This window comes from Rattus norvegicus, chromosome 13 (genome assembly GCF_021556685.1).
Source record: "Rattus norvegicus strain SHRSP/BbbUtx chromosome 13, alternate assembly SHRSP_T2T, whole genome shotgun sequence".
In the NCBI taxonomy this organism is placed as follows: domain Eukaryota; kingdom Metazoa; phylum Chordata; class Mammalia; order Rodentia; family Muridae; genus Rattus; species Rattus norvegicus.
In genome coordinates this window covers 74,738,684-74,764,944 of record NC_141546.1, presented here as the reverse complement: position 1 = coordinate 74,764,944, position 26,261 = coordinate 74,738,684, and the positions used below count along the sequence as shown (strand labels likewise).

At 40.9% G+C, this 26,261-nt stretch overlaps 1 long non-coding RNA gene across 2 annotated transcripts in view; it reads left to right on the top strand.

The window, feature by feature from the left end:
- Window positions 1–26,261, top strand: part of LOC148001718 (uncharacterized) — a 103,897-nt gene that overhangs the window by 2,793 nt on the left and 74,843 nt on the right. For both annotated transcript variants that reach the window (XR_015636058.1, XR_015636057.1), the window contains exon 2: window positions 5,344–5,410. This is a non-coding gene — a long non-coding RNA (uncharacterized LOC148001718). The remainder of the gene's footprint in view (window positions 1–5,343; window positions 5,411–26,261) is intronic.

Below are 26,261 nucleotides of genomic sequence, written 5' to 3'. Positions count from 1 at the left end.
ACAGGAACCAGAAAAGACATTATGACTTAGTGGGGAGGTGGTGGTGCCCTTGTTAAAGCACTGCTTTCAAACACAAGGACCTGAGTTCAACTCCCAGGATACAAAAGCCAGGCAAAACCAGATGCAGTCCTACTGCAGAGGAGAGAGGGACAGCAGATCCATGGAACTTGATAGCCAGATGTCTTGTCAGCTTTGGGAGTTCCAGGCAAAGAGAGACCATGCCTCAAAAAAAAAAAAAAACCAAAGTGACTTGGTTTCTAAGAAACACGCAAGCTTATCTTCTGGTCTACACACACACACACACACACACACACACACACACACACACACACACACACGCGCGCGCGCACACACAGACAGACATACATAGAGACAGATAAACACATAGACACAGAGGAACTTGCCCAGGAGCATGTGCTAACAAAGAATTCTTTGTTGTTGTTGAAAGAGGTAAACATTGTTATTAAATGCAACATTATATCCCACTTAGTAATTTCTTGTAGAAAAGGGGGATGTTAATGAATAACAAGAATGCATCCACCTTGCTTCAGTAATTACAATGAACACAGTAAATTCATGTCAGATGTTAATAGAGGAAACTTGGTGTGGGACAGTGGAGGTTCTACTGTATTTGCAACTTTTCTCCAAACCTGAAACTTTTACAATAAAGTCTATTAATATAGTTTCCAAAAGAAATAAACCTTATAAATGTTACAGATAAACTAAAAAGAGTACATTTGGACAAAGTACAAAACCTAAATATATTTTAGCTATAATAGAAACATCTAAAATGTGATAGAACTGCAAGGATAAAATTTTTTAAAAAAAAGAATAAAAAAAATGACATATCAGGTGAAATCTAACCAAAAAGAAACTGGTACAGTTATTTTAAGATTAGAAAAGCCAAAATCCTGACTGGAAATAAATGGGTTCACTTCATTAAAAAAATGAGAAAGAGATTTATAAAAGTACACATACCTTAATAGCAGGACTTCTAAATAGTCAAGAAAATGACATTATAAGTGGAAATAGATACAACCTTAAAGCACGGTTGGTCATTTAATAACCCTCCCTATAACAAGGTGATAGTATCAGCAATGGAATATAGGGTATTTGAATAACATGGTGGAAACTTTTGACTTCATCTTGACCATGATAGTGTATGCAATATTTAAAAGTATAAAGGATATTTACCAACAGTGGTTAGGTAATGAGACATAAAGCAAGCTTCAGTGAAATTTTAGAGGACACTCTTGTTTATCTTTTAAGATAGGGTCTCACTGTGTAGACCAGGCTGGCCTTGATTCACAGAGATCCACAGGCCTCCCCTGTCCCTCCAGACTTCTGGGATTAAAGGTGTGTGCCACCATGCCTAATTAACGAAATCTTAGAAGTTGAAAAATATAGAGTGAATCTTCTGAGTGCTAGTCAAATAAGCTAGAAGTCAATAGTAAAAGTGATAACCAAAAGAATTGGTATCTACTTAGACTCAGAAAGTGCTCCTTCATAATCCAGGTCCTTATAGAATTTAGAAAACATTATAATAAAAAACTGCAGCTGAAAGTGTGAGAATTGTGTTGCTAATCTTTTCATAATTAAAAAGAAAGGTTAATCAAGTGTAGCAGTAGGAAAGCACACCCTGATGATTTTATCTCAGGAATACAATGTTTTAATGTAGAAATGTATTCTGTTTTTACATTACTAGATGTATGGAGGGAAATTATATAGTAGCTCAAATGGGAGTTAAAAACTGCTCTCGTTTACTGTAAACTTTCAGCAAACTATTAGTAAAAAGGAACTTTTAAAAATAAAATAAAGAGATTCTTCAACAAGGAAGGGGATAGAGAAAATATTTCTCATAATGGTCAAACTTCAAAAACTTTCTCTTTGAAGTAAACAATGATATACAAAGATACAATAGAAAGGGCAGTGGATATAAAGAATAATGATGCATATTTATCAACGTCATAATCAAGCCTATTTCTGTATGTGCTGACCCCAAAATAATGGAAGAGGAAATAACCCAGACAAAAGAAGAATGATGTCTCTTAGCACTTTTTCCAAGCTTACCCTAAAGCCTAAAGAATTCAGCCAATGAAATACAGCCAAATAATACATAGCTCAGATAGAACCAAACCCCCAACACTGCATTATTCAAAAATATAAATACTATAGAGAGCTTTGTAGACTTTCAGCATAAATGATCAGAATTAATAAGCTTAGTAACATTGATAAATAGAGACTTCATAGAAAAAGTTCTATTATAGTTCAGTACATGAGCAACAGTTAGAAAATAAATTCACACACAAGATTATATGAAGTACTGCTTTAATAATTTACAATGTTATGAAATACTGTACAAAGGGGAGTAATTTACAAGGCTGAGGGAAATACTGAATCTGTCATCCAGTGGATGTATCAAGGATTCAATACCTTGAGAAGTCTTCACATGGGCCATACCTTAGGGTTGGGTTTTCGCCAACAGACTGTTGGGTGAGATGCCTTCCTCTGTGAAAGGCTTAAAGCCTGTTTATTACTTGCAATAATAGATTGGTGGGCTTCCCAAGGCGGTTGTTCCCACTCTGTATGTATCATCCACCAGGCAGACTTGGGTTGAGGAAAGCCAATGTGCAAGCTGCTTGCTATGCATGGGTAACAGCGCTTTCATCTCTGCAGGAGTCACGTGTCTCCTGCCAGCATCATAGAGCAGAAATGGCAAAACTTATCAGCTTGTAAGTATTGTAAAATCAAATCTCAATCCCCAAAAGTACCCAGCAGTTAATCTAATAAAAGATGTGTAAAATTTCTTAGACGAAAAACTACAACCCTTCATTGGGAGACATTGGGAGAGAAGACAGGTAAGCTGAGGGATTCTCAGTGACTGGTGGACTTAATATGAGTTGATATATAGGTTCAGTCTTACAGATTTTTCATAGATTAGATAATTTGGATATGCACGCTCACAAACAGTCACACTTACATGAAGAAAAGGAAGTCTTGTCAGGCAGATATCACAGATTATCTTAAAGCCACAACAGTTCCAATGGTGTAGTACTGAGGACAAGGTTGGCAGAAAGGCGACATGAGAAAGGCGACATTGAAGATCAGCAGGTAGTGATAGATTTTCAAATAAGTTGTCACGAGATAATGTCCTGGGCATAAGAAAAGGAATGAGAAAAAAAAAAGCAGAGTCAGAATGAAGCTGGGCTTCATATATTGTCTTGCAGTACACAGAATTATATGGTTAAAACAGGCAAATAGAGGTGACATCATGCAAGTATTCTCAATACAAAAAAAAAAAAAAAAAACAAAACAAAAAAACAAAAAAACCCAAAATACCCAGGTGGATTAAAAACCCAAAATGTGACAGGCAAAGGCACAAAGCTGTTGAAAGTGGGAGAATAGATCCATGTTTTGGGTTTAAAACAAGAACAACAAACAATTACTACGAGAGTACCCTGGAACGAAGAAATTGTTTTTATTAAAGAAACCATAAAGGAAGAAAGGCAAACCCAAACCACAACGAGGTCTTTGCAATGCACATGACTGACAGGCACTTCCTGTGCAGATGTCCAAAAATAACTCACGTCAACAAGAAAGCGACGAGGAGCCCAGTTGAAAATGCCTTAATGAGTTACCCAGATCTTCCAAATTTGACATATTTTATTATACAATATCAGGAAGGCACGTTCTCAACATCACACTGATCTCATCAGAAAAGTTCTTAAGTATTAGGGAGCTGTCAAACCTACTGTGGCAGATATACGGTTTTCAACATTCTAATTTTCTCCAGGGAGCTCAGATTTGATCACTGGCGACAAAATCAAATACTGTTGATTATTCTCCTTGAAGTGACAGGCTCAGCTGGCCCGTTTTTGAAGAAGTGTCTGCCAAATACCCAATCTAAAACACCATAGTTTGCCTGTCATTCGTGCCTTCAAGTGAAAATGGTGTTTATTTCAGAAAACATAGCTATCGCAGCTGGTGACTCAGACAATGGCACAGGTTACCCCCCCTCCCTCTCGCTGCCCACAAGACAATTGTTCTGCTTGGGCAGGCTGTAGAAGTGTGTCCACATTATTCCTGTTTGCTCATATGATGGGTGAAAGAAGCCTTCTGGGTTACAATTTTACTTCTTTATTAAGGTTACTCTTTTTTTTCCCTTTGTTTAAGACAGTTTCTCTCTCTATTATATAGTCCTGGAACTCAAGATGTAGATGAGGCTGTCCTAGAGCTTGCAGATATCTGATTGCTTCTGCTTCCTGAGTGCTGGGATTAAAAGCATGTACCACTATGCCAGACTCAGGGTCATTCTTTTTTTAAAAAAAGTTTTTAAAAAAAATTTTTAAGCAAAAAATATAACCATGTTTTAAATTATTTTTATTTTTTATGCATTGGTGTTTGGCCGGCATGTATGTCTGTGTGAAGGTGTCAGATCTTGGAGTTACTGACAGTTGTGAGCTGCCATGTGGGTGCTGGGTCCTCTGGAGAAGCATTCAGTGCCCTTAACCACTGAGCCATCTCTCTAGCACCCAAATATAATGATTTTAAGTCTGTAGTCATTGCCTTGATTTGTGCTAAGAGCCCTGATGTTGGGCCCACTCTTAGTGCAAATGTCAAAACAGTGAAATCACATCCTAAGTTACTGTGAACATAGTTTATGGGACCCTGAAAATGTGGCTTTGCAGCGCTTGACAATGGCTGCCCTAGGTGGATGATTTCCCCAGCATCTACAACATGGTGGTAAGAAAGATACTTGAAATCCAGGTGTTCTTAGGCTCAGTTTTCTGCAGTGGAATGACCCAGAACCCTTCTGGGTGACCTGGTAATGCTGGTAATGTGGATACTTTGAGACAGGGTCTTTTTCTTTTTCTTTCTTTCTTTTTTTTTTTTTTTTTTTTTTTGAGACTAGACCAGGTTGACCTGGAGCTCACAGAGATAGAGTCACTCACCACTGCCTCTTTAGTGCTGAGATTAAAGGCACATACCCCAAAGCCTGGAGAATGTGAGCCTTTCAATGGTGCTCTCTTATCATCTATCTGAAAACCTGACAGGCAGAACCTTAGAGATGAATGTAGTAAGGCCAGAAATGTGGCAGTGGGGGGAGGCCATGTTTCAACTTTTTCTTAAGCGTTCCCCTTTCTCTCTTAAAGAGCGGATCAAAATTTTCCTGGCCGAAATGTCATTAGCCTACTTGTACTATATAATGTATTTATTTTATGGGTTAAAATGCTTTTAGTGTTTTAAACTAAGGTTGACCTGAGGCTATCTCAGAACTTTGAGCCCTTATATAACAAATGGTATCTTAATTTAGAACATGAATTAATTGAATGCTTTATTCAGAAGGCTTCCTCAGGAAGATGACTCAGCAGCAGCCAATCTGTGCCGTGGAGATGTAGTCCTACCACTGGTGAGTGACTGACCAGACAGACCCATGTCAAAATACAGCAGAGTCTGAATGCTACCCAGTCAAGCTCTTTCCGACACTCATTTCTGGATTTGTCCATACATACTGCTGCCCCTGTTTGCAACAAACTTCTTAGAACTTCATCTGGCTCTGAGAGCTGCCTAACTTCTGAATCATCCTTTATTCAAACTCTGTTCAGCTTAATGTATCTGAACACCTTCTCTTGAAAATTCCAAATAACGGAAACTGGCTTTAGCAAGCAAACAACAACAACAACAACAACAACAACAACAACAACAATAACAACAACAACAAGTCAGAGATGAATTCAAAATCCAGGTCAGAGCTGATCCAACCTCTGTGCAATGTAATTAGAGCCCGGCTTTTTCTGCTGTCTCTGTTTAGCCTCATGTTGTGTCAGCTCCCTTCTGAGCCTGTTTTGTTTTCATTTTTCATTGAGAGAAATGTATGCCCTTGGCTCTAAAGGCTTTGCCCACACACCACAAAATTCATAGGTATTTAGAATATCATTTCTTGAGGCCAACCAAAAACATTTGGTGTAATATTCTTGGACCTAATTGGGACATGTGATCACCACCGGACTGGTAACTATGGTCCAGAATGGAATTACACTGATTGCCTTAGGCCTGGACAACTGTGCCCTTAGGCTATATTTATAATGGAGGCATGGTCTTTCCTCAAAGGGATTTCTTGGTTTTAACTGGAGTGGAAGTCATGCAACTGGCATCTGGTTTGTAGAGCCAGAGGTAACGTGAAACATCCCACAGTGCACAGTACCTCTTGTCCTGTTGTTTATAATGACATGTAGAAACTACATGCACAGAGAATTGTCTTGTTCAGAATGTCAGTAGTGCCCAGAATGAGAAATGTGATCCCAGAGGAAGATGTCAAATTCAGGGTAAAACTGGAGAATCCAACAAAAGGAAAGAAAATGGGCATGGGAAAGCCAGCATCAAGTCTTCACATGCATATTTCCCAGTTCTGGGCCACTGGGAGTCTTTCCTCTGAAAACCCAAGAATCATTTGTCTAGTCTCATCCCACTTGGGAAAGCAGAACTCATTTTTTCCTTTTCATTAGAAATAAGAATTGGATTGAAGTGTTGTTAATTGAATAAGTACGATGTTGCCTGAAGTAGAAGTTTACATAAATTTACCTTAGGTAGACGTAAGAGTTATGATTTCTCCAAATTATTATGTTGTCTCCGGTTTCATTGCCTCCCAGTTCACCAGCTAGATATGTAAGAAGCTGACTTCATGCTCACACCAAATTCTCTTATAATACTAGATTCTGTGAGATGAAGTGCCCAAAAGGTTTGCAAAGATCTGCAATTGATACTTTCTAGACAATCAAGAGAAGGCCCAGACTGTTGGAAATGTCCTTCCAATCCATCCTACTCTCTAGTCATGGTTATATTTTCCTTTTTGACTTGAATTCTTAGGGGGAAAAAGAGGCAAGGACCTTCAGATGTCTTTGCAATTTTTATTTTGGCTTCTTTTTGATGCATCTTGAATGTAGATCCCTGCCTCTTCCCACAGCTATTCCACAATGAGTTTCACCCATTCTATTTAAATCCCTATATCAGGGTTTATATGTAGGCCAAAGTGGCCTGGAACTTACTATGTAGGCCAGGCTAGCCTTGAACTCGTTGAGATATGCCTGCCTCTGCTCCAGTGCTGGGATTGATGACCTCAAACCAACCTTTCTGTAGCCCTGAGTGAATACCTCCCCTTGGCTCCCTTAATGAGTGAGTACCTTGCCCTGGATCTCTTAATGAGCACTTCCCCTTGGCTCTCTTAGCAGCATCTGACACAGATGATCTCTTTCTTTGCCTGGGTTCTGGGTTCTGGGTTCTGGGTTCTCTCTCTCTCTCTCTCTCTCTCTCTCTCTCTCTCTCTCTCTCTCTCTTTTACTAACAGAGTATTATTTATTCATTTATTCTTCTGCTCTTAGCAAGAGGGCAAGAAACACCTGTAGCTGTTTCTTTCTTTTTTTTTTATTAACTTGAGTATTTCTTATATACATTTCGAGTGTTATTCCCTTTCCCGGATTCCCGGCAAACATCCCCCTCTCCCCTTCCCTTCGTTATGGGTGTTCCCCTCCCCATCCTCCCCGCCTTGCCGCCCTCCCCCCAACAATCACGTTCACTGGGGGTTCAGTCTTAGCAGGACCCAGGGCTTCCCATTCCACTGGTGATCTTACTAGGATATGCATTGCTACCTATGAGGTCAGAGTCCAGGGTCAGTCCATGTATAGTCTTTAGGTAGTGGCTTAGTCCCTGGAAGCTCTGGTTGCTTGGCATTGTTGTACATATGGGGTCTCGAGCCCCTTCAAGCTCTTCCAGTTCTTTCTCTGATTCCTTCAACGGGGGTCCTATTCTCAATTCAGTGGTTTGCTCTGTGTTTGCTGTATTCTGGCTGTGTCTCTCGGGAGAGATCTACATCCGGCTCCTGTTGGCCTGCACGTCTTTGCTTCATCCATCTTGTCTAATTGGATGGCTGTATATGTATGGGCCACATGTGGGTCAGGCTCTGAATGGGTGTTCCTTCTGTCTCTGTTTTAATCTTTGCCTCTCTATTCCCTGCCAAGGATATTCTTGTTCCCCTTTTAGAGAAGGAGTGAGGCATTCACATTTTGATCATCCGTCTTGAGTTTCATTTGTTCTAGGCATCTAGGGTAATTCAAGCATTTGGGCTAATATCCACTTATCAATGAGTGCATACCATGTGTGTCTTTCTGTGATTGGGTTACATCACTCAGGATGATATTTTCCAGTTCCAACCATTTGCCTACGAATTTCATAAAGTCATTGTTTTTGATAGCTGAGTAATATTCCATTGTGTAGATGTACCACATTTTCTGTATCCATTCCTCTGTTGAAGGGCATCTGGGTTCTTTCCAGCTTCTGGCTATTATAAATAAGGCTGCGATGAACATAGTGGAGCAGGTGTCTTTTTTATATGTTGGGGCATCTTTTGGGTATATGCCCAAGAGAGGTATAGCTGGATCCTCAGGTAGTTTAATGTCCAATTTTCTGAGGAACCTCCAGACTGATTTCCAGAATGGTTTTACCAGTCTGCAATCCCACCAACAATGGAGGAGTGTTCCTCTTTCTCCGCATCCTCGCCAGCATTTGCTGTCACCTGAGTTTTTGATCTTAGCCATTCTCACTGGTGTGAGGTGAAATCTCAGGGTTGTTTTGATTTGCATTTCCCTTATGACTAAAGATGTTGAACATTTCTTTAGGTGTTTCTCAGCCATTTGGCATTCCTCAGCTGTGAATTCTTTGTTTAGCTCTGAACCCCATTTTTTAATAGGGTTATTTGTCTCCCTGCGGTCTAACTTCTTGAGTTCTTTGTATATTTTGGATATAAGGCCTCTATCTGTTGAAGGATTGGTAAAGATCTTTTTTTTTTTTTTTTTTTTTTTTTTTTTTTTTTTCCTTTAAATTACGTTTTTTTTTTTTATTAACTTGAGTATTTCTTATATACATTTCGAGTGTTATTCCCTTTCCCGGTATCCGGGCAAACATCCCCCTCCCCCCTCCCCTTCCTTATGGGTGTTCCCCTCCCAACCCTCCCCCCATTGCCGCCCTCCCCCCACCAGTCTAGTTTTTATTTTTTTTTTTTATTTTTTTTTTTTTGTCTTTTTTTTTCTTTTTTCTTTTTTTTTTATTAACTTGAGTATTTCTTATATACATTTCGAGTGTTATTCCCTTTCCCGGTTTCCGGGCAAACATCCCCCTCCCCCCTCCCCTTCCTTATGGGTGTTCCCCTCCCAACCCTCCCCCCATTGCCGCCCTCCCCCCATAGACTAGTTCACTGTGGGTTCAGTCTTAGCAGGACCCAGGGCTTCCCCTTCCACTGGTGCTCTTACTAGGATATTCATTGCTACCTATGGGGTCAGAGTCCAGGGTCAGTCCATGTATAGTCTTTAGGTAGTGGCTTAGTCCCTGGAAGCTCTGGTTGCTTGGCATTGTTGTACTTTTGGGGTCTCGAGCCCCTTCAAGCTCTTCCAGTTCTTTCTCTGATTCCTTCAATAGGGGACCTATTCTCAGTTCAGTGGTTTGCTGCTGGCATTCGCCTCTATATTTGCTGTATTCTGGCTGTGTCTCTCAGGAGCGATCTACATCCGGCTCCTGTCGGTCTGCACTTCTTTGCTTCATCCATCTTGTCTAATTGGGTGGCTGTATATGTATGGGCCACATGTGGGGCAGGCTCTGAATGGGTGTTCCTTCAGTCTCTGTTTTAATCTTTACCTCTCCCTTCCCTGCCAAGGGTATTCTTTTTCCTCATTTAAAGAAGGAGTGAAGCATTCACATTTTGATCATCCGTCTTGAGTTTCGTTTGTTCTAGGGATCTAGGGTAATTCAAGCATTTGGGCTAATAGCCACTTATCAATGAGTGCATACCATGTATGTCTTTCTGTGATTGGGTTAGCTCACTCAGGATGATATTTTCCAGTTCCAACCATTTGCCTACGAATTTCATAAACTCGTTGTTTTTGATAGCTGAGTAATATTCCATTGTGTAGATGTACCACATTTTCTGTATCCATTCCTCTGTTGAAGGGCATCTGGGTTCTTTCCAGCTTCTGGCTATTATAAATAAGGCTGCGATGAACATAGTGGAGCACGTGTCTCTTTTATATGTTGAGGCATCTTTTGGGTATATGCCCAAGAGAGGTATAGCTGGATCATCAGGCAGTTCAATGTCCAATTTTCTGAGGAACCTCCAGACTGATTTCCAGAATGGTTTTACCAGTCTGCAATCCCACCAACAATGGAGGAGTGTTCCTCTTTCTCCACATCCTCGCCAGCATCTGCTGTCACCTGAGTTTTTGATCTTAGCCAATCGCACTGGTGTGAGGTGAAATCTCAGGGTTGTTTTGATTTGCATTTCCCTTATGACTAAAGATGTTGAACATTTCTTTAGGTGTTTCTCAGCCATTCGGCATTCCTCAGCTGTGAATTCTTTGTTTAGCTCTGAACCCCATTTTTTAATAGGGTTATTTGTTTCCCTGCGGTCTAACTTCTTGAGTTCTTTGTATATTTTGGAAATAAGGCCTCTATCTGTTGAAGGATTGGTAAAGATCTTTTCCCAATCTGTTGGTTGCCGTTTTGTCCTAACCACAGTGTCCTTTGCCTTACAGAAGCTTTGCAGTTTTATGAGATCCCATTTGTCAGTTCTTGATCTTAGAGCATAAGCCATTGGTGTTTTGTTCAGGAAATTTTTTCCAGTGCCCATGTGTTCCAGATGCTTCCCTAGTTTTTCTTCTATTAGTTTGAGTGTATCTGGTTTGATGTGGAAGTCCTTGATCCACTTGGACTTAAGCTTTGTACAGGGTGATAAGCATGGATCGATCTGCATTCTTCTACATGTTGACCTCAGTTGAACCAGCACCATTTGCTGAAAATGCTATCTTTTTTCCATTTGATCAAAAATCAAGTGCCCGTAGGTGTGTGGGTTCATTTCTGGGTCTTCAATTCTGTTCCACTGGTCTATCTGTCTGTCTTTGTACCAATACCATGCAGTTTTTATCGCTATTGCTCTGTAATACTGCTTGAGTTCAGGGATAGTGATTCCCCCTGAAGTCCTTTTATTGTTGAGGATAGTTTTAGCTATCCTGGGTTTTTTGTTATTCCAGATGAATTTGCAAATTGTTCTGTCTAACTCTTTGAAGAATTGGATTGGTATTTTCATGGGGATTACATTGAATCTGTAGATCGCTTTTGGTAAAATGGCCATTTTTTCAATATTAATCCTGCCAATCCATGAGCATGGGAGATCTTTCCATCTTCTGAGGATTTCTTCAATTTCTTTCTTCAGAGTCTTGAAGTTCTTATTGTACAAATCTTTTACTTGCTTGGTTAAAGTCACACTGAGGTACTTTATATTATTTGGGTCTATTATGAAGGGTGTCGTTTCCCTAATTTCTTTCTCGGCTTGTTTCTCTTTTGTGTAGAGGAAGGCTACTGATTTATTTGAGTTAATTTTATACCCAGCCACTTTGCTGAAGTTGTTTATCAGCTTTAGTAGTTCTCTGGTGGAACTTTTGGGATCACTTAAATATACTATCATATCATCTGCAAATAGTGATATTTTGACTTCTTCTTTTCCGATCTGTATCCCCTTGACCTCCTTTTGTTGTCTGATTGCTCTGGCTAGAACTTCAAGAACTATATTGAATAAGTAGAGAGAGAGTGGGCAGCCTTGTCTAGTCCCTGATTTTAGTGGGATTGCTTCAAGTTTCTCTCCATTTAGTTTAATGTTAGCAACTGGTTTGCTGTATATGGCTTTTACTATGTGTAGGTATGGGCCTTGAATTCCTATTCTTTCCAGGACTTTTATCATGAAGGGGTGTTGAATTTTGTCAAATGCTTTCTCAGCATCTAATGAAATGATCATGTGGTTTTGTTCTTTCAGTTTGTTTATATAATGGATCACGTTGATGGTTTTCCGTATATTAAACCATCCCTGTATGCCTGGGATGAAGCCTACTTGATCATGGTGGATGATTGTTTTGATGTGCTCTTGGATTCAGTTTGCCAGAATTTTATTGAGTATTTTTGCGTCGATATTCATAAGGGAAATTGGTCTGAAGTTCTCTTTCTTTGTTGGGTCTTTGTGTGGTTTAGGTATAAGAGTAATTGTGGCTTCATAGAAGGAATTCGGTAGTGCTCCATCTGTTTCAATTTTGTGGAATAGTTTGGATAATATTGGTATGAGGTCTTCTATGAAGGTCTGATAGAATTCTGCACTAAACCCGTCTGGATCTGGGCTCTTTTTGGTTGGGAGACCTTTAATGACTGCTTCTATTTCGTTAGGAGTTATGGGGTTGTTTAACTGGTTTATCTGTTCCTGATTTAACTTCAGTACCTGGTATCTGTCTAGGAAATTGTCCATTTCCTGCAGATTTTCAAGTTTTGTTGAATATAGGCTTTTATAGTAAGATCTGATGATTTTTTTAATTTCCTCTGAATCTGTAGTTGTGTCTCCCTTTTCATTTCTGATTTTGTTAATTTGGACACACTCTCTGTGTCCTCTCATTAGTCTGGCTAAAGATTTATCTATCTTGTTGATTTTCTCAAAGAACCAACTTTTGGTTCTGTTGATTCTTTCTATGGTCCTTTTTGTTTCTACTTGGTTGATTTCAGCTCTGAGTTTGATTATTTCTTGCCTTCTACTCCTCCTGGGTGTATTTGCTTCTTTTTGTTCTAGAGCTTTTAGGTGTGCTGTCAAGCTGCTGACATATGCTCTTTCCTGTTTCTTTCTGCAGGCACTCAGCGCTATGAGTTTTCCTCTTAGCACAGCTTTCATTGTGTCCCATAAGTTTGGGTATGTTGTACCTTCATTTTCATTAAATTCTAAAAAGTCTTTAATTTCTTTCTTTATTTCTTCCTTGACCAGGTTATCATTGAGTAGAGCATTGTTCAATTTCCACGTATATTTGGGCATTCTTCCCTTATTGTTATTGAAGACCAGTTTTAGGCCGTGGTGGTCCGATAGCACGCATGGGATTATTTCTATCTTTCTGTACCTGTTGAGGCCCATTTTTTGACCAATTATATGGTCAGTTTTGGAGAAAGTACCATGAGGAGCTGAGAAGAAGGTATAACCTTTCGTGGAATATCTTGGTTACTCCATCTATGTTAATTGAGAGTTTTGCAGGATACAGTAACCTGGGCTGGCATTTGTGTTCTTTTAGGGTCTGTATGACATCTGTCCAGGATCTTCTGGCTTTCATAGTTTCTGGCGAAAAGTCTGGTGTCATTCTGATAGGTCTGCCTTTTTATGTTACTTGACCTTTTTCCCTTATTGCTTATAATATTCTTTCTTTATTTTGTGTGTTTGGTGTTTTAACTATTTGTGACGGGAGGTGTTTCTTTTCTGGTCCAATCTATTTGGAGTTCTGTAGGCTTCTTGTATGCCTATGGGTATCTCTTTTTTTTAGGTTAGGGAAGTTTTCTTCTATGATTTTGTTGAAGATATTTACTGGTCCTTTGAGCTGGGAGTCTTCACTCTCTTCTATACCTATTATCCTTAGGTTTGATCTTCTCATTGAGTCCTGGATTTCCTGTATGTTTTGGACCAGCAGCTTTTTCTGCTTTACATTATCTTTGACAGTTGAGTCAATGATTTCTATGAAATCTTCTGCTCCCGAGATTCTCTCTTCCATCTCTTGTATTCTGTTGGTGAAGCTCGTATCTACAGCTCCTTGTCTCTTCTTTTGGTTTTCTATATCCAGGGTTGTTTCCATGTGTTCTTTCTTGATTGCTTCTATTTCCATTTTTAATTCCTTCAACTGTTTGATTGTGTTTTCCTGGAATTCTTTCAGGGATTTTTGTGACTCCTCTCTATGGGCTTCTACTTGTTTATCTATGATTTCCTGGAATTCTTTCAGGGATTTTTGTGACTCCTCTCTATGGGCTTCTACTTGTTTATTTATGAGTTCCTGGAATTCTTTCAGGGATTTTTGCGATTCCTCTCTGTAGGCTTCTACTTGTTCTCTAAGGGAGTTCTTCACGTCTTTCTTGAAGTCCTCCAGCATCATGATCAAATATGATTTTGAAACTAGATCTTGCTTTTCTGGTGTGTTTGGATATTCCGTGTTTGCTTTGGTGGGAGAATTGGGCTCTGATGATGGCATGTAGTCTTGGTTTCTGTTGCTTGGGTTCCTGCGCTTGCCTCTCTCCATCAGATTATCTCTAGTGTTACTTTGTTCTGCTATTTCTGACAGTGGCTAGACTGTCCTATAAGCCTGTGTGTCAGGAGTGCTGTAGACCTGTTTTCCTGATTTCTTTCAGCCAGTTATGGGGACAGCGTGTTCTGCTTTCGGGCGTGTAGTTTTTCCTATCTACAGGTCTTCAGCTGTTCCTGTGGGCCTGTGTCTGGTGTTCACCAGGCAGGTCACTTGCAGCAGAAAAGTTGGTCTTACCTGTGGTCCCGAGGCTCAAGTTTGCTTGTGGGGTGCTGCGTATGAGCTCTCCGCGGCGGCAGCAACCAGGAAGATCTGCGCCTCCCTTTCCGGGAGCCTCCGTGCACCATGGTTCCAGATGGCGTTTGGTGTTTTCCTCTGGTGTCAGAGATGTGTGCAGAGTGCAGTCTCTTCTGGTTTCCCAGGCGTGTCTGCCTCTCTGTAGGTTTAGCTCTCCCTCCCATGGGATTTGGGTGCAGAGAACTGTTTATCCGGTCTGTCCCTTCAGGTTCTGGCGGTGTCTCAGGCGCAGGGGTCCTGCCGCTCCTGGGCCCTCCCCCACGGGAACCCAGAGGCCGTATACAGTTTCCTCTTGGGCCAGGGATGTGGGCAGGGGTAGGCAGTGTTGGTGGTCTCGTCTGCTCTGCAGCCTCAGGAGTGCCCACCTGACCAGGCGGTGAGGTCTCTCTCCCACGGGGTCTGGGAGCAGAGAGCTGCTGCGGGCTGGGATCCGCCGGTTTGGGACTCCCCGTAAACACCGGAAGTGCCCAGTCCTAGAGCAATTTTTGCCTCTGTGTGTCCTGAGTTCACCAGACAGGTCTCTTGCAGCAGAAAAGTTGGTCTTACCTGTGGTCCCGAGGCTCAAGTTTGCTCGTGGCCTGGGTTCTTTCTCTTCCTGATTTTAGGCTTCCTGGATTTTTTCTCACTTCTCTACCCCTTCCTTTTCATGTTATTTTCTTCTCGGTTTCTTAAAGTTAGAGTTCTTAGCTACTAATTCTAATCCCCAGGGTTGCCAGGAAGAAAACAGCCCAAAATGCAATACCAGAAACAATAAACCAATACATTGAATACATTACTGAAGTCAGCTCTTTTGATTCTACTTCAATTGATAGCCACTGGGGTGTGGGAGGGGAAGGACTGAGCTCTATTTAAGGGGCGGGCCACTGAGAGTCTGACCATGCTCCAGTGAATATATAGATAACACAAAGTGGACTTGTTTTGTTCCTTTCTTCTTCTTCTTCTTCTTCTTCTTCTTCTTCTTCTTCTTCTTCTTCTTCTTCTTCTTCTTCTTCTTCTTCTTCTTCTTTTATGCTGTGGGGGAGGTCACATGGGTGGCAGGAGACATGGTAGCACTGGGAAGTGAGGGTGACAGGATTATGATGTGAAATTCTCAAAGAATCAATAAAAATAGTTTGTTGGAAAAAAGAGTGAATTTAAAAATTTTCTAACAAACAAACAAAAGGAGTGAATTAAAAACTTTGCTGAGAAACCAAAAAAAAAAAAAGAAAGAAAGAGAAAATAATTAACACACACACACACACACACACACACACACACACACACACACACACAAAATCAGTAATCTAAAAATAAAAAAAATGTTAAAGAAGCCAGGAGTGGTGGTGCTAACCCCAATGCTTGGGAAGCAAAGGTAGGCAGATGGCTCTCTGAGTTCAAAGCCAACCCAGTCTACATAGTGAGTTCCAAGTCACCAAGGCTATGTAGAGAGACCCTGCCTCAAAAACAAACAAACAAATAAAACAAACAAAACAAAACCAAACCCCCCAAACCAAACAAACCAAGACCCAAACCAACCAACCAAACCAAGAAAAATCCAAACAAAAGGAGAAATGTAAAAGAAAAGATGTATAGAAATGTTCATGGGTGATTTCTACCTTATCAATAGTTTAACTACATATAGAGGGATAAAGCCACTTTATTCAAAATGAGGAAATGTCACACAGCTTTGCTGTTTACAAAAAAATATGTTTTAGACTCAAACAATGACAGGTTCAAATTTAAAAGATGATCAAAGCCAGACTGTAAATAGAATAATAAAGACAGCTGGTATCAAAATTCAACTTTAAAATGAAAATTGATATTTTATATCAAATTTCAGACAAAGAAAATATATTTTATAAGATCAAAAGGTCAACCTATCAAAAAAAGTAGAACAATCATAAACACAAACACAACTACAGTGAGAAATAAAAACTTCAACAATAATTGTGTAAAACTCCATGCTGTTTTCAATAATGAACAGAAGCAATTGATAAGGAGATCAATGGGAGCAGGAAGCTTTCAAGTGTCATGAGTGATATGTCTCCAACAGACATCTATAGAGCAAGCTACCTTACATTAGAAAATTGTTGACTATCTCAAGGGTATTTGCAGTATTCTCCAGGTTAGACCACACAACAGCCCCATACAAATCTTAATGACTTTAAACATTATCTGAATCATAGAACATGCTCTCTGTCTTCAATGGAAGTCTAAAATTGTAGGATGTTTGGAAATTTGCAAACTCATGAGGATTAAAACACTCCGAAATAATCGACACTTTAAAGAAATAAGCACAAAGGAAATTAGAAACACTTTGTATTTGATGAAAATGTGTAAAGGTATCTTTTATTTCCAAATGTAATTGTTATCCTGGAGGCTCAGTGCTCAATAAGCTCACCTTTTCTAGTTCTTTCTGAACTCTGGCTGGCTGGTTCAACTTAGCTCTTCTGGCTCAAACTTCTCTCCAAGCTGACTAATTCTGTCTAGTTTCTCTCGGCTTCTCACTGAATTGTTCTGCTTGGCCTCAAAGTAACTCTGGAAATTTGTTCTGATCTTCTGGCTCCTTGTTCTTTGGCTCCAACTGCCTCTGATGATCTGTACTGAGCTGCATGGACTCAGCTGAACTCCACTGCATTGCCTGAACTCAAGTGAACTGCACTCCTTGAATTGCTCTCTACTAGATGTCATTGTTTGGGATTAAAAGTGTGTAGTAAAGGCCTGTCTGTATTCCAGACAGATGGATTAAGGGTATGTTTAAATATATGTAGCATTTCTGCATTCCAGCCGGATCACACAGACCTAGAAGGTCTTTGAATGTGATCCCTTGCCAAAGCAGCCATGATGCAGAATTCAAATTTCTGTACAAAAATGAAGGCACACCATGTCAGAACTTAATGGACGCAGATCTGTGTTTAAAGGGAAATTTATAGCTACAAAAAGCAAAAGACTATAAGGCCCCTTATTCAAAACTATTAATGAAATATTGAACCAAGTCCAAATAGTTATTGAAGCCTGAGGTCTTTTTGTGACAATAAAGGTCATAACAAGCCAATGTTTCATCTGGCCCTCCATACAATGCCATGGCATATCTAGCCCAGGCCTCTGAAGCTTTTGAAAGTCATTCCTATGCCTGCAGTTTCTGCTCTGCCTCTTTCTGACAATGCTGAGGATCAAACCCCAGACCCTTGTGCATGCCAGACAAACACTCTACCACTGAACTACATTCCCAGGCCCTGAGATAACATCTCTTGCTTATATATCTAATGGTGTCTACAGTTGATAGTGAAAACAAGTTCTTTCTCTCCTCATCCCTCCTCCTTGAATATGTGGTAGAAATCTATCCATTGATGCCTTTCAGGGGTTATATTCTACTCTTGTAAATTCATTGTCCCTCGAGTTCTGGCTATTTATCTTCTAAACATCTCCTGAAAAATCTGTCTCACAATTGCACTAAAATCACTCGAGTCCAAGCTACTATAATGTTGCAACTGAACCACTTGAAACTCCTTCCAGAACCTCGTTTAGCCCTGTACCATTTGTCTATCTAAAGAGAATATTTGCATCTGTACCATGGTCATCTCACTCGCCTGCTCAAGACCCTACTTTGGCTCTCCACTCTTTTCAAAAGTGATCAGAAATTCATACAAGGAGGGCAGGGTTCTGTGTATTTAATGCCATCCCTTTCTTCTGCATCTGTGTACTGATGCTCACCTATCATTGTTCCTGCTTCATTGGCTTTCCCCCGTTTTCCCACACAGCATCAGCAGATAGGGAGTGTTTCCCATGTCTTTGCCGACGAGTGAGCAAATGACTACATGGACGAATGAGGGAGGAAATGAATATGCCTGGTTGAGAGAATTTAGATCAGGCGAGATGCTGCATTTGGAGGACAGGATTTCCTTCCTTGCCCAGCCGGTGCTCTCTTTGCAGATGTTCTGCATGAGGTAGCACTGTCACGCTTTCTCTGTGTAATCTCAGTAGGGAGAATGGTAGCTGAGAGCCTCTGTGCACCTGTGAGAGTGGAGATGAGCCCAGCAGACTGACAACAACAGACCCAGGAAGGCTAAGATGCATCTGGGCCACCTGGTGGAAGCAGGAATGAGGGTGGATGGGTTAGGTTTTGTTCTTTTTTCTTTTTTTTACAGGTTTAGCATTTAGAGCAGGTATGAACTTAATAGATGACGGTCAGTGATACAGATGTAAAGTGAGCCCTCTCCAAGGTGCATACCCTGATTTTTGTGGCTGTTAGCTTTGGGTCTCTTTATAGCACCAGACAAAATGAGGACTCAGGGCTGGAGTTTGTGACAATTGTCTCCTGATCTTAGCACACCGAAGAAGGAGAGGGTGAAAGGTCACCCACAGTGAGGTAGAAAATGGGTGCAAGGTTGGAGTATTCTCAGAGAGTCTGTGCATCTATCAGTGGGATGTTTTGTGTTCATTCTGGGGTATAGGAAGAAATGTTTTTCCTATGTGAGGTTTCTGTGAAGACCGAGGGCAAGACTTTGCTGAGACGTGGGGGGATTTCAGAATAGCTTTATAAATGAAGGTTCGTAAAGATCTGGTCACATTTATATCTTTATATCAAAGAGGGACTAAGACTCTAAGCTCACGTGGGGGAATGGGCAGGATGGTCCTCTCTGTCACTTGAGTAACACAGAGCTAAATCCAGACACTCCACCCAACACGCAAGAATCCACACATCCTCACAAGCCAGCCAGAGCCCCTTCCCTAAAGTTCTCAGTCCTGCTAAAGAAGCAGGCACTCTAACAGGTTCTGATCATTGGAACCTCTTGGGCCTTTTCACCTGTGTAGCTGCCCGTGGATTTTTGAAAATGTAGAGTCACCTCTTTGTATGACTCACTTCTCACCAACACTTCCTCCACCCTCTCCCCGCCTCTTTCTGTTCCCAAGGAACTATCAGCTAACTACTGATAGCAAGCATTTTTTTTTAAGCAATTAAGTTGCTCTGAGAAGCTATGTTAGTCAGGTTTGAGGCCATCGCACTACTGGAACAATATGAAGGAATTTATGATTTAAGGCTGATTTTTTGATTCATGATGGTAGTGATGACGACAACAATGATGCATCATTGAGTGTCTCTCTGTGTGTATACAAGAGTGGAGGTCAGAAGAAAACTTTTAGCAGTCACTTGGTTTTCCTACCTTGTGGAGGCAGGATCTCTCATGTCATTTTCGCTATGTTGTATACTCTAAGATAACTGTCCCACAAGCTTTTCAGAAATTCTGTTCTCTCATCTCAACTAGAAATGCTGGTGTTACACATGCACATTACTATAATTGACCTTTTTTTAAAAAAAAATGTGGGTAGCAGAACACAGGCTGTCAGGTCTACATGGTGAGTTCTTTTATCCATTGAGCCATCTCACTGGCCCTGATTTGACTTTTCGTTATTGTTTTTAGCTATTGTTGTTTGTTTGTTTTGACTGGTGTTTTTGGTACAGGGTCTCATGTATCCCATGCTGGCTTTGAACTCACCATGTAGCCAAGGATGGCCTTGAATTCCTGATCATCCGACCTTACCTCCCAAGTGCTGGGATTCCAGGCCTGTGCCACCATGACTGGTTTCATTTGATACTGAGGACTGAATCTTGGGCCTTGTACATGCTAGATAAGCACTTTACCAGTGGTCCACACCTCTAAGCTATGTGGCTAATTTATGATATCTTTTCATTTCGATTGGATCATCACATTCTCAGTTCTAATAAATGCCTTTTGCAGCATACATCCTATATATTAAAATGCTCACCTCCCCTAAAAGTCTGTGAAGTATGGGGTGACTGTCTTTATTCATTTTATAGAGAAGGATATTGCGTTTCAGGGAGTCAGGAGGATCTACCCTGGACGTATCGCCAGTCTGAAGCAGTAGTTATTTAGCCATAAGCCTTTTGACTTTAAGTATAATGCTTGTTTCTCTGACTACTTAGGGAATCTCAAGGTAAGCATTTCTTGAATAGTTTAGGAATCTACCCCAGTTTTTAGCACAGCTAACGTTGAGTGTCTTTCAGAAGTCTAAGAAACAATTGATTCAATGCAGTTTACTACATAGAGTTTTGTGCAACCAGCACATAGTTCTAGGCTAAATATTGAGATTAGAAGGAGGAAAATCCAAATTCTGCCTTCATATAGGTCACACCTGAGGGAAATTTTCTTCTCAATGTCTTCCCAACTCTTTCTCAATGCCCTTCAGCCCTTTAGAAAGAAAATAAACAATTTCTTTTGCCAAGCTGAAGGTCTTGCCTCCTTAGACTGTCTTGATCTGGGAAGAGGAAAAAAATGGTTCTGGAAATCTGGGACTGGGTTTCAACCAGACCCTAACAGGAGCTAGCTGCTTCAGTAGCTATCATCTGGACCGAGATCCTATGGAAACTAAGAGTATGTTGAAGAACAGCATATATATCTTCCATTATTGTTCCATAGCAACAAGATGTGGACTGATAACTTTCCATGCCTTGAGCTCTGTGGTTATACAAATCCCAGCAGGAAGCAACACCTTCAGATTCTCTTGGGAGCTAGGCCTGTCTGTGTAATTAAGAGAAAAAAAAATGACCTTTGCCTTCAGTGCCACAGGCGAATTGATTGTCTCCCAATCATATAAAACCTTCACTGCTAGCTCAACATTGTGGATAGCTACCATAGTTAGGCCTAATAGAGCAAACCTGTAGTCTCAGCTGTGGTAGAGGCAGGAGGCTCATGAGGTCAGGTCTGCTATTGTGTGCATAGTAAATTCAAGGTTAGGGTAAGCCTTGTAGGACCTTACATGAAAACATAAAGAAACATATAATTAATTAGTTAATCAGTTAATTAGTTAGTTAGTTAATAAGCTGTGGTAACAGCTGCTTTCTAAAATACAACACTGGACCTAAATAATCCTGAAGGATGGCTGACTCAATAGGAAAGAAAATATCTCAAATTTCTGAAACATCTGCATGTGAAAACGGTACCCCTCTTTTCCAGGGCCCCACAGTACTCACTGAGAGACTAAGCTTGGAGAGGAGATCAGTGTGGGGAGAGTCTCCACCTGAGACTTGGGACAGTGGACTTTTTTCATGGTTATTGACTTTGTTTCTCCTTTGTGATCCATCTCCATTCTTGGGTTACAACAGCTTTCTAGGCTGGTGGTCTGCTTAGTCATTTGTTTTCCTTCTCATTATGGATTTCTTTCTAGGTATGGTACTGAGATGCACGTCCCTCTTCAGGCATGTCACTGAAATGTATACTGTCTGGGGAATCAAAAACAGGGGACACAGTGGCCTTCATTGCTCAGCTGAGCAGAATCTTGGACTGAGGGCCGATTCTTTGATAAACATTTGAGATTTAAAGAAAGAAAAACAATCTTTCCTATAAAGTTTAGTGCTGGGCTTACCATTCATTTCCTTCCTTTAAGGAACAGCACATTGGAGATTGTGAGGTGCTTGGGGACCTCAAACAATCTCTACCATCTGTTATTGTCCATCAGGTAAAGCAACAGAGCCAAAGGTCTAATTGTAATTGTAATTGACTCTTGGTTTGAAGCCTAGTTGACTTCAGGCAAGCCAATGTAAAGCTTAAGTCGGACTCCATTCCCAATGAGATACCAGCTGGAATCTAATCCTGGACCATAAAAATACTCAACGTAATTCCCCCCAAAAGGGAGTAAAATAAACTAAATAAAGCACAGCTACATTTTTCAAGAATTTATAAACTATATAAAACAAATTTAATAGAAAACTGCAACAATGTTCTACTGGGGGATGCCGTTTGGGTTTTGAACCAGAACGGACTGGCCGATGCTTTCTAACTCTTGCTTTCAGACACTCCAATGCCTTTATCAGTGTCTATAGAAGGTGATCTGGGACATCGCCAGGGCAAGGTTTGTTGTTACTACTTAGTGGGATGGTAATGGTCTTATGGGATTTGGTGCGTAGATGCCCAGGCTGCTGTTAAACATTGCAATGTACAAGACAGCTCTCCATGACAGAAATATCTGGTTGGAATATCAATAACACTGTGTCAGAGAATGTCAATTCTCTGATAAGCATGGGTATTTAAAACTGAGTTGTTATTTGAATCATTTTTTAAAGGGTGTGGGTCGCAAGTACCTCTACCCAAATATTCCAAATATCCGTGATGGGGTCTGGCGTGATGGTTCGAATATGCTTGGCCAGGGAGTGGCATTATTTGGAGGTGTGGTCTTGTTGGAGGAAGTGTGTCATTGTGTGTGGGCTTTACGACCCTCATCCTAGCTCCCTGGAAACCAGTCTTCCTGTTTGCCTTCGGAATAAGATATAGAACTCTTAGCTCCTCCCACACCAGGCCATGCCTGTCTCGTTGCTGTCATGTTTCCTGTCATGATGATAATGGACTGAACCTCTAAACCTGTAAGCCAGACCCAATTAAATGTTGTCCTTTATGAAAATCGCCTTGGCATGGTGTCTTTTCATGGCAATGGAAACACTAACTAACACAACTTGGAACTTGTCTTAAAGGTAACTGGGATAGGAGGGCAGAAGTAGATCTATGTGGACTCCCTTAACAACTCTTCCTGGCAATAGGCCCACCCAGTTACCTTTAAGATCCTGGATTGCCGTTGTTGCCAAGACTCTCAGGGTAGCTGCTCTATGGGCTTTACTTACGTCATAAAAAGTGAACATGTGGCTCCTAAATCAAGCAAGGTACTGCCTGAATCTATAGGTAATCCATAGGTAATCTATATGTAGTACCCATGCTGCCTCACGGTGCTCAGTGTACTTTTTTATCTTAACATTTCCTATACAGCTGGCAAATTGAATTTTCATAATTGCTACCACATTTCTAGTAATTTCCATTTGTTTCCCAGAAGCCTCTATGAAGCTGATTGTCACAAAGAGCAGACCCAAAGACTTTATGCAGCTATGCGGGGACACCCAGCAGTAATCTCTGATGACAGCATTTTTGTTTTTAAGCTTTAAAAGTCACCGACATTAGCAAAGCCCCATCACCTTTCAGGATGCTTCCTCTTTTCCTTCAGGAGGATATAGGAGCCATCAGTCCTCCAAGAAGGTTCTGTCGGCTCACAGAGACAAGGAGTTCTTTAATTGCCACTTTTCTCCGTGTTTGAAATGTTTGAAATGTGCCTGAGTTTTAAAAAAGAAATTTCAATATTGAAATGACAACGCTTATCCTAATTAGTTGAGTTCTTTCACTGCGTGTCTTTTTCCAGTTCCCCATGAACACATAAACATAAGTTTGGAAAATTTTGCTCTATTTTATTTGACAAGCTTTGAGCAAGGGGACTTACTTATGTGTGGAATATCTGGATCGGAAAGAAAGGATTGCAGTAAAAATGAGCAAAGAGGGAAACAGGCAAAAAGAGAGTAAATGTTTGGCTTACTAAACTTGTCTATACTATGATGTTCCCATCAGAGGGACATCTATGGGACAATTCCTAGTGTGGGGATTAATTTTGTGTGCCAGTGCCCATATTGAATGTTATTTCCATGTGTGTATCTATGAGAGAGCTACTGCAGACAACAGGCATGGACTGACAAGTTAGGGTAGTAGATTGTGTTCTCCGTGTGGGTGGGTACCATCCCAACAGTTGAGGGCAGAAATGTGCAGAAAAGCTGCAGAAGAAGGAGTTTGCCTCCTATTTGTCCCTGCTTATCTGCTGAGCTGATATCTTGTGATTTTCCTGCCCTTAAATTGGATTGTCATTGGTTTTCCTGGTTCTTTGACTTTTAGACTTGAACTAAACTACACCATTGGCTTTTCTGGGTTTCTAGCTTGTAGATGACAGATCATGAGACTTCTTAACTTCCATGGTCACATAGGCCAATTGTTGTCTGTCTGTCTGTCTGTCTGTCTGTCTGTCTGTTTTCTATCATCACCACCAGAATCTATCACTTGTTAGTTCTGTTTCTTAGGAGAACTCTAACACATCAGTACCAAAGTCCCAGCAATTAATATGGATGTGGTTGGCATATGGTGGGGGGGGATAAATAATATCTCTTCACTGTAAAAAGGAGAGGGTTGCAAATACCTTCAAGAAGGTCGGGATGGGAGGTATCTTAAAGTCACTGGAAGTCTTTGTTGTTTAAAAACATGAGTTATGGTTAATTATGTGCACACACACGCATACTCAATAGTACAGAGGCCAGAAAAGGGCTTTGAGTTTCCTGAGGCTGGAGTTACATAGGCAGTTGTGAGCTGCCCAATATGGGTGCTGGCAACTGAATTTAGGTAATAAACACCAGCAGGATTTATTCTTATGAGGTGCCTCTCCAGCCAATAGTCTTCATCTGTTTAGCTAAAGTCAGCATTTAGTTAACTATGTAATAGGTATTTGTTGAACGTGGATGGTAAGATGATTGAAAAAGGAACAAGAGACACGCATATGTCTATATTTAAGGGTGCAATGTATATCTGTTTTAGAATGCCTTGCAAACCTGGGCAGTGGGGCACCTTCTGTGTGTCATAGCAAAGGAGGGAACCAGGACTACAGGCATCTCATTTTGTGATGATGTCCTATTGCTGACTGGTAGAACGACCGCTGCTGAAGCACAGGTCCCCAGGGCCACTCAGGGCATTATGGGAGAGAAGATACTACAGGGTAATTGCACTGATTACTAATGCTATGAACATTTCTCTTGCTTAATAATCCACTTTTAATTTTTCCCGTGGCAGTTTGTAGTTCCCACAACACAACAATAATTAAGTCTGTGTTCAGATGGTTGTAAATGTACCCAGAGGTCTTGAGCAATGGGTGAGTTATACCCATTTAAGTTAGAACATAACGCTTCCATGCAGACCTCTCAGAATAAATACTAATTACTGAAGTTCCTTTAAATTCCACTAGATCCCTTTAGTTTCTACTTCTGTGTCTGGACAGCAAGAGATTCAGAGGAGCAGACTTTCCTCTCAATATTATAATAATACCCCTCTGGTACAAAATTCTGAGGCCTGGGTTCCAGGAAGTTTATTCAAAGCAGGGCCAGAAAATGTGGCTGTTTTTAAAGTCCTCCCTTAAATGACATCCTAGAATTTAGGTGGTGGGGAGGACGAGTAGCGTTGAGGAAATGGGTAAATGGGTCACAGGGACACAGAGGGCTCCTTCAGCTTGCTCAGAGAATGGCCCAGAGGTGTGAAGAAGCCTGTTGGCACCAGAAAAACAAATTGGCAAGAATGAGTTCTTCATGCTCACTCCCTGAAATGTAATTTAGTCCATTCTTTCAAATACTCACCATTTCTCCATTTTAACAGGGGACACGAAGAAAGTTTCCTCTTCCCTGGCTTGGGGATTTCACAATGTTTGGCCTGTGCTGTGGCCTCCTGCTCTCTCACGTGGTCCCAGGGAGTCGGCCAACATTTATAGCAAACTCTTTCTGGCTTTATATCTATATACTGCCTCATGCTCCTTGGTGGTTTTCCCCCTTTGATGATTTGCACCATCATGGGACCTGGCCACTTTGTCCTCCCCCTGCCAGGCTTTTAAAAACCTCCTTCCTTCTCATTCCTTTCCCTGGGACAGAGTTCTTTCAGGTCAATGTGCTTAATGCAATCTATGGGTCAGTTACCTTGAGACCTTTGTGACCTTATGAAACTGGTCGGGACGAGCATTTCTCTTGTCAACCTCTTACTGGGGATATTTCCCAGGTAAGATTATTATACCTAGTATAATCCAGAGGGTAGAGTTAGTCTTATATTGTACATTAACAGAAAGATAAAGGGAGAAGGCCTTTATGGGTGATCAAGGTGAGAAAAATTGGCCACCAGAGCCACCATTAGAATGGCTGGTGGTAAGCTGGCTGAACTAGTTCCAAGCTGGAGTAATAAGGCCTGGCAGGGGCCCGGCATGAACTAAGGAGAGGCAGGAAGGGTT